General features: G+C 40.3%; 1 pseudogene; it reads right to left on the reverse strand.

Moving 5' to 3' along the window:
- Positions 1 to 9,795, reverse strand: part of LOC114628192 — a 24,861-nt pseudogene continuing 15,066 nt past the window's right edge.

A 9,795-nucleotide genomic window follows, 5' to 3' on the forward strand; every position in this document is an offset into this window, starting at 1 on the left:
TTAGCCACCCACAATAATGTTGTTAATAGGGATATGGATCAGTTTCACAGAGAAGCCAGTGAATCCCGTGATAGCAAATCCTATCGTTGTGGCCATGGCGAGCTTCTGGAATTCTTTTCTGTCGGGCTTGGTGCATCTTTTAACCAGTCAAATCGAATCCTTTACAAACTGCCGACTTGGCTCAACAAACTGCATTACCTGATCCGTGTTTGTGGGATGGCGGTTTGAGAGGGTAGAGACAAGTAGCTTAGGAGAAAAATTGAGCCCCGATGTCTTTGTTTTTAATAGCTGAATAGTATTCCATTGTGTAAATGTGCCACATTTTATCTATTCCTCTCTTGAGGGTCATCTAGGTTGTTCCCAGTTTCTGGTTATTATAAACAGAGCAGCAATGAACATGTCTGAGTAAGTGTCTCTGTGATACGATGGAGCAATCTTTCTGTATATGCTCTAGTGATATTGCTTGGTCTTGAGGTAGATTGATTTCCAATTTTCTGAGGAACTGGACTGACAATTCTGAATTCTTGGTTTCTTTAAAAAACCACATAACTATTATAAGAATGTGTTTTTGTTTTAATTCCAGGTGTGGGAATATGGGGCTGCTTTGGACTGACTACAGCAGACTATGATTTGCCTCGAGCTCTAGCAGAGGTGTGGTTTTTGCCAGCTGCAGATAGTTTCCGGGATTGTGTGATGTTTGGAATTCTGGGAACTTTTCAGAGGGTATATAAATGGGCTCTGAGTGGAAAGGTTGGTGGTTGGTGGGAGTTTAGGGGGCTTGGTTGCAGCTTGTTAGTAGTCCATACTCAAAGAAAAAACAAAAGGAAAAAAATTAGATTCAGATAGTTCTCTTTCTTCCCACTCTATCATTCCTTCTCTCCTTTCTAGTGATAGGGGGTGAAACTAGGGGATAAAGGGTGGGAAAAAGAAGAAGACACAAAGTAGAAAAAACTAGCTACAAGAAACCGCCATTTGATTTCTAGAGTGGTTGTACAAATTTTCACTCCCTCCAGCAATGTTCCCCTTGCTCCACATCCTCACCAGCATGGGCTGTCACTTGAGTTTTTGATCTTAGGCATTCTGACAGCTGTAAGATGAAATCTCAATCTCAGAGTCATTTTGATTTGCATTTCTCTGATGGCTAAGGGTGTTGAACATTTCTTTAAGTGTTTCTTGAAGATCCATCTGTCTGCTTCTGTCTCCTAAGTGCTGGAATTAAAGTACTATTTTTTTTAAAATCTCTCTCTCTCTCTCTCTCTCTCTCTCTCTCTCTCTCTGTGTGTGTGTGTGTGTGTGTGTGTGTGTGTGTGTGTGTGTGTTCATACCTGATACTTATTCAGCCCAGAGGGTGTCACAGCCCATGAAACAGAGACCAGAGAGTGTCACATCCCTTGGAAGTGGAATTAGAGGCAGTTGTGAGATGCCTGATGTGGGTCTGGGAATTATACCTAGGTCCTCTGGAAGAACAGTAACCTCTCTTAACCACTGATCTATCTCTGTAGCCTCTCTATTCATTCTTGCCTTCCTCCCTCACTTTCTCCTCTCTTCTTCCTTCCTTCCTTCCTTCCTTCCTTCCTTCCTTCCTTCCTTCTTTCTTTCTTTAGAGGCAGAGTCTCACTATGCAGCCTTGGCTGGCCTGTAATTTACTATGTAGACCAGCTTGGCCTCAAACTCATACAGAGTCTTTGACCTCTTCCCCTTGGTTGCTAGGATTAAAGGTGGCATCACCACTCCTGGCTTACTATTTATTTTAAATCAGAGCTGTGTTATGTTGCTCAGACTAAGTCTCAAACTTCTGGTCCAAGCAATTGCAGTACTCTATACTCTACTATGTTGCTTCTTTAAAGAAAAAAAAATTATGTATATGAGTGTTTTGCTTACATGCATGTTTGTAAATAACAAAAGTTGTGTGTCTTTTATCCAGGAATTGAATGATCAAGGTGAGGTAGAAACTCCAGATTAGGATTAAAGATCTATACAATAGTGTAGTGCTTGCAAAGGCCAGAAGTCATCAGATCCCCTGGAACTGGAGTTACAGATGGTTTTGAGCCACCATGTGCGTGCTGAGAATAGAATCTGCATCCTCTAGAAGAGCAGTCAGTGCTCTTAACTACTGAACTATCACTCCAGGCCTCTGCAATACAATTTTTAATGGCATATTTATTACGAACCTTACTTTTGAGACAAGGTCTCATGGGGCATAGGCTGGCCTCAAACTTGTTATGTGTACTTAAGGCTGACCTTGAATTCCTGATTATCTTGCTTCCGCCTTCCAAATGATAGGCTTACAAGTATAAGCTGTCATTCCCAGCTGTGTTACCAATATAAGATAAAGACAATGGAGTCCTTTGGAACTTTGGATGTCAAAATAGCATGCATTAAGATGCCACACTATTTTGCCTTTTCTTTATTCAAGTAGTCTCCTGAAATGGGTCTATTTTTGGTAATGATAGATGAAGTATTTGTTTTATAGCCTTTGGGGGACATCTTCTCACTTATAGAACAGAATTAGTCTAAGATTTTTGAACACTTTTTCCATTAGAAGTTGTCACTGTGGTTGGAGGTGCACAGCTTTAGTAATAGAAGGATTTGTCTAGAATGTTTGAGAGCTGGGATTTTATTCCTCAGGATTTTTACATCAAAACAGTTTTCTATTAATTTCTCCCCATGTTCTTTTCCTTTTTTTTTTTTTTTTTTTTCCGAGACAGGGTTTCTCTGCTTTGCCCTGGCTGTCCTGGAACTCACTCTGTAGACCAGGCTGGCCTCGAACTCAGAAATCCACCTGCCTCTGTCTCCCGAGTGCTGGGATTAAAGGCGTGCGCCACCACCACCCGGCCCATGTTCTTTTCCTAAGAAAGGCAATAGCTTCCAGATGTTTCTAGGCTACTATCTTTTTGTGGGAAAATATGGTATGTATTTTATTAGTCCTCACACCAAAATAAAATTCCACCAAGATAAAAGCTTTAATGCAAAACAAAACACTGTAGATATATAAAATCAAAATTGAAAACAAGGGCAGAGCTGTGCATGGTGGTGTGCATATGTTCAATTTACTATTGTGATGTGTTTCTTAATGTATTTTCACCATTTATACATCTGTGCATTTTCAATATCTTTTTTCAAAGCATTTCCATGTCTCTACATCTTTTAAGTATATTTTAAAGTGAGACTAGCAATCTTAGAGGAATAAAGGCATTGAGGATCCTAAGTTTGAGGCTAGCCTAGGCTATATAGTGAGATGCACCGCCAACCCCCCCTCCCCATTTCAAAAGAGAATAAAAGAAGTAAAAGAATTTTTTTTTGTTTTTGGTTTGTTTTTCGAGACAGGGTTTCTCTGTGTAGCCCTGGCTGTCCTGGAACTCACTCGGTAGACCAGGCTGGCCTTGAACTCAGAAATCTGCCTGCCTCTGCCTCCCAAGTGCTGGGATTAAAGGCGTGCGCCACCATTGCCCGGCTCTGCACATTATTTTTATTCACTTAGAAATAACACAACAGCATCTTTCTAAGTTAACACATTCCTTTTAATGACTATGTATAATGAGCGTGTGGATGTCTGTGCAGCAATGTCTTTAATTACTACTCTTTTAAACTAATAACACATGTGAGGAGTGGAGAACCAGCCTTATACTGACACTAACAATTTCTAAACATCTGTATCAAATGGTTTCTGATTCATAATCCAATTGCTTTTATAACATCCTCTGCTCAAAGTATGGCTGAAGCCTAGGGGCTCTGAGAAGAAAACTGTCAGAACACTACCCAGGTAGATTTGAAGTCTGATATTTAAAGAACAAAGCAAAACGACAAATGTTTGGAGTAGCAGAGAGCTCAGTGGGTAAAGGTATCCAACACCAAACCTGATCCACTGGTGGAGGGAGAGAACTGAGTCCCTGGGGATGTCCTCTGACCTCCACATGTGCCTGGTATGCACGGACACACACACACACACACACACAAACAAACAATAAATTAATGAATTAATTAAAATACAAATGTTTATTAATATTCTGAAGAAAATAAAGTTAAGGATGTTAAAAACCACAGTTCTGTTTTTCAGAATGATGATTTTTAAAAAAAACATTGCAATTTTAGTTATTCATTTAAAAAAAACAAACTTAAATTCAATACACCTCATACACAAGAGAGAGGAGGAATGATCTTTCTAATTTGATTACCCAAATAAATTTTCTAAGCTGTTTCTAACTGGCATTTAAACTCAGATGGCTCTTAGAATATTGCTCTTCAAGATGACGAATTTCTTTCCAGAAAATTCCCTAGATGGAATTTGGTGCATAGCCCAGCAGAGGGCCCCATTTCCACTTTCTGAGCGACACCCAGCATACACCAAAGTCACTGCGACAACAATCAGCAAATCAGCAGCGAGAACTGCTGTCCTCCTACATTCCACCCACAGAGGCTGTGGCTATTGGGTTCCAGTTCCAGCTGCCGAGCTTAGGACAGATGGTGTCTGCAGTTCCTTTCAGCCATGGAGGCGGAGATAGACGTGGTTTCTAAAAATAACTAGTGGTTCTGGAGGAGTCCTATTCTGTTAAATGCATGCAAGTAATTTTTGCTGCAGCTTTTATCCCTCTAAGATTCCTATCCCTGTTTTAAAATATACTGAAAAGATGTAGAGATATAGAAATGCTTAGAAAAACATATTGAAAAGATACAGATGTATAAGTGCTTGGTGAATGCACATTAAGAAACATTTTACAATAGTTAATTGAACAAATTACAATTGAGTTTATTACAGCTTGTTTTTATTTTTGTTTTGTTTTGTTTTGTTTTGTCTTGTTTTGAGATAAGGTAGGTCCTGTAAGGACCCAGGAAGAGGACCCCAACTCAAGTCCCAATTAGCGCGCACCCAAGGAGACACGAGAGACTGACTTGATGCAATGGCAAAAGGCAGTTTACTAACAAGGGCCCTTGGATCGAAAGTCATCCCACGCAGGGGAGAGAATTTCGATGAAGACCCCAGGAAGTTTAGAACTTTTATAGGGGGAGGCACAAGGGGGAAGGGAAAAGTGGGAAATTCTGGCGCGGTTACATATGATTGGATATTTCAAACATCAGCACTTTGCGTAAGCAATCATTTTGACAGGCTGGATGGCCCACTATTTTTGACCATGAAGCCTCAGACCTTCTAGGATAAACACCAGGTGGCCCATTACTCACTTGGGTGTGTTTAGACTGGTCAAGATATGTCTTTGGTTGTTTCTACATTTCTGGTCACCTCGTCCCTAGAGGGGCTTGATATTTTTATTATGGCTACTCTCAGTAAGCTCAGCAAGCTGTCCTGCGGTCTTTGCCAAGTTGTTTGTGGTCTCTGCTGAGCTGTTTTAATTTTTACCCTTACATTCCCTACTCTTTCTATTTGCAAATGATTTTAATCTTAAAATCACAGATTAATATCTTCAGGTTCATCTCTTAAAATCTCATGTATCTGTCTTATCACTAATAGCTGAATGGTGTCTATTCTGGACTTAACAAAAACTAATATTCTATTTATCTATTTTACCTGTCCTGAACTCTGGAGCCTATGTAATTTCTAATTAATCTCTAGCTATGTGGCCAGGCCCTGACTTATCTGGGCAACAAACCCAATTACCTTGGGTATTCCAAACCTTGAAAAGATTTCTTCTAGGATCTTCTTAGTCACCATGTTGGCAGTTTCATTCTTCCTGAAAAGGTGTCTATAAAAACTAAAAGATATTTATTTTCATATTTTGTCAGCTTGACTTCTGTGAAGTCCATCTCTCAGTAAGCTCTAGGCCAATCGCCCTTCAGTCTCTTTTCCATGGTATACATGGAAGGCCTTGCATTGATTAAGGTACAGTCTCACCACAGCTTTCATCAAATCAGACAGTCTTTCTTCTTGTGGGAGGATCAATTTACAAAAGCCCAATTTATCTATCACTTGATGGTCGTCAGTGGCATATCTGAAACTGATATCTCGAGTGTCAGAATAGTCTCTGGAACCCTTAACTGTTAGAATCATTGCTCCCTGGGCAGCTTTCTTGGCAGTCTGTCTATTCATTCTCCCCAGATGTAGGGTATCTCTAGAATGAGGGCTGATGAGCCCCTATTAGACAAGGCAAATTCTCAAATTTATGGCCACCTCCCATATAGAAAGACAGAAGATTAGAACACTATTTCCAGGTTTTGTGCCTTGCATTGAAGAAGAGGAATGGTTTTTATGGCTAGCCTTAGGAAAGTCAAGCAAGAGGAGGGGCAGGGGACAAGGCCAGAAAAGCCTTGCTTCAACAAAGAGTACAGAATATATCAATTCTCTGTACTCTGTGACAGTGTGTTCTTAGCCTGGATCACTAAGGAATGTCTTCTTCAACAAAAGAAAAGCCTGAATCACAAACATTAAGTAATTAAGAGGTGACTCTTGTTGTGGCATGAACTTGTAATCCCTGAACTGAGAGGTAGAACCAGGAAGATTGTGAGTTCAAAGCAAGCCAGGGCTGCACAGAGACGGTCTCAAAAATGGGGTGATTTATTTTACTATATTAAGATACATTCTCCATAAAATTATACTGTATTTAGGTTTAAGAGATAAACCACAAAATTAAAATAAATAAAAATAAAAATGCTCTTATTTAAATGTAAAATTGCAAAGCAGTATAAAAACTAAGGACTCAGCAGGAAATGGGTAGCATAGGAACAGAATCCATAACCTAAGACATTTTAAAAATGACATTGTTGTCATTTGGATGAAATTTGTGTTTGCCTCCCAAGGCTTCATGTATTAAAATTAAATTTTCATCAAGAGAGTGGAAATTTAATCTGACTTCATTATTTAGAATTAAGACTTTATTATTTTATTTTAAATTGAAAATAGATTCTTATTCTCATATACTATATCCTGTTTAATAAGATAAAACAAAATCCACCACATGGAAGCTGGACCAGGCAACTCAACAAAAGTAAAAGTGTCTGGGGAGCAGGAATAAGAATCAGAGATCCACTCATTCATACACTCAGAAGTTCTATAAAAATACTAAGCTGAAAGCTATTGTATATATGCAGAAGACCTGGTGCAGATCTGTGAACACTCTGTGTTTGCTGCTTCAGTCTCTGGGACTTCATATGAGCCTTGTTTACTTTTACAGACCTTGTCCTCCATCCCCTCTTTCTGCCTCCTCTTCCGAAGGTTTCCCTGAATTCCGAGGAAAGGATTTGATAGAGATATCATCTCATTTACAGTTGTGTGTTCCAAGGGCACCCCCCCCCGTGTGTGTGTGTGTGTGTGTGCGTGTGTGCGCGCGCGCGCGCACGCGCGTGTGCGCTCGCGTTCGTGTGTGCGCGTGCAGGCACAAGCAGGAATGCATCTGTTCCCATCTGCTGGCAGAGGAAGCATCTCTGATGATGGCTGATTAAGGCATATAGTAGAATATCATCGGGAGTCATTTTATTGATCCTTTTTTTCCTCCAGCAATATTATTTGGTTTTATCCCAGGTTGCTTGGCTATCTAGTCTCTAGTTCTTCGTCACCCAAGCAATGCCGGGGTATGGATTCCTTTCATGGAGTGGGCCTTAAGTCAAATCAGACATTCATCGGGAACTCCCACAAGTTCTTTGCCACCATTGGCCTACCATATCTTGTAGGCAGAACAGAATATAGGCCAAAGGTTTTTGTGGCTGTGTTAGCATTTGCATCTCTCTCTAGGTAGCCTGCAGAGTACTTTCTCACACAAAAGAGACTAGAACATAGGAGTTAAGGCTTCATGTAGGCAGGCACCAGCTCGAATTTTCCATGTACAACAAGCTGTGTGGGTATTGTTTTCAGCAATGGGGCCCAGTTGTCAGTTTGACAGCAGCCTCGGTTGTTTGATGATTTCCATGGAACTCCCTTGGCAAAGAACTCAGCTAAATGCAGCTCAGTCCCAGGATTGGAAGCTTCCTTTGATGACAAGAGGTAGCCACTTGGGACTTCATCTCAACCAATATTAGGACACCTTACTAGGATTACCTTTGCTGGGCGGTGGTGGCTCACGCCTTTGAATCCCAGCGCTTGGGAGGCAGAGGCAGTCAGATTTCTGAGTTCGAGGCCAGCCTGGTCTACAGAGTGAGTTCCAGGACAGCCAGGGCTATACAGAAAAACCTTTAGAAAGTTTCCACTGCATGAGATTTCAATACCATCCCCCCAAATGCCCTGCAATTCCAGCTGTCTCTTCCTGCAATCCCTCCCTTAAACCCATCTCCCCTCCCTGTCCTCACCTAAACTTGTTTCCATTCCCCACTTCTAGTCTACCCATAAAATATGTTCTATTTCCCCCTCCCAAGGAGATCAGATGCATGTGTTCTCCATACTCCATTCCTCTATACCCAGCCTCTCTGAGTTTACAGATTGTAAGCTGATTATCATTTATTTAATGGCTAGTATACACCTAAAAGTGAGTGCATACCATATTTATCTTTCTGAGTCTAGGTTACCTCACTCAGGATGATTATTTCTAGTTCCATCCATTTGCCTGAAAATTTCATGATTTCATTCTTTTTAACAGCAGAGTAATACTCCATTGTGTAAATATACCACATTTTCTTTATCCATTCTTCTGTTGAGGGACATCTAGGTTATTTTCAGTCTCTGGCTATTATGAATAAACCAGCAATGAACATGTTCAAGCAAGTGTCCTTATGGTAGGATGAAGCATCCTTTGGGTATATGCCCAACAGTGGTATAGCTGGGTCTTGAGGTAGATCGATACTCAACTTTCTGAGGAATTTCCATACTGATTTACATAGTGGTTGTACAATTTTCCACTCCCACCAGCAATGGAAGAGTGTACCTTTGCCTCATATTCTTGCCAGCATTTGCATGTGTTTTATTGATCTTGGCCATTCTGATAGGTATAAGATGAAATCTCAAAGTACTTTTGATTTGTATTTCCATGATGGCTAAGGATGTTGAATATGTCTTTAAGTGTTTCTCAGATGTCTTAGTTAGGCTTTCTATTCCTGCACAAATATCATGACCAAGAAGCAAGTTGGGGAGGAAAGGGTTTATCCAGCTTACACTTCCACACTGCTGTTCATCACCAAAGGAAGTCAGGACAGGAACTCAAGCAGGTCAGGAAGCAGGAGCTGATGAAGACGCCATGGAGGGATGTTACTTACTGGCTTGCTTCCTTTGGCTTGCTCAGCTTGCTTTCTTACAGAACTCAAGACTACTAGCCCAGAAATGGCACCACCCACAATGGGCCCTCCCACCCTTGATCACTAATTGAGAAAATGCCTTACAGCTGGATCTCATGGAGGCATTTCCTCAAGGGAGGCTCCTTTCTCTGTGATAACTCCAGCTTGTGTCAAATTGACACAAAAAACCAGCCAGTACATATGCCTTACCCACATAACTCCAACTTACTCTTATTTTTAGTAAGTATTTTTAGTAAGCCTATGTATTGAGTGCTACCTGGAACATGTGGTCACGTGTAGAACATGCGCCTCGTGGAGCATATGGTAGTGCCCAATGTTTCAGCATTGGGAACATTTCAGATTTTAGAGTTTTGATGAGGAATGTTCAACCAGGACCACAAATTTCCCAATAGTTACAAGTATGAATTAAGTTACTGATCCTAATATTTATCAAATCCTATTTTTGTATTATTCACTCTTACCAGTATTAAAGATATATTTTAGTGTGAATTAATAGAATTAACGTATCATATTGTATTCCATGTAGAAAGCAAATAATTATTACTAACATTATAAAATATCCTTCCTGATAGAAATTTTACCCATATTTCAAACTCAAATTGCCAATAAAAACATTCAGTGGCAGTA

Source organism: Grammomys surdaster, unplaced genomic scaffold, assembly GCF_004785775.1.
Source record: "Grammomys surdaster isolate TR1022 unplaced genomic scaffold, NIH_TR_1.0 265, whole genome shotgun sequence".
Classification (NCBI taxonomy): domain Eukaryota; kingdom Metazoa; phylum Chordata; class Mammalia; order Rodentia; family Muridae; genus Grammomys; species Grammomys surdaster.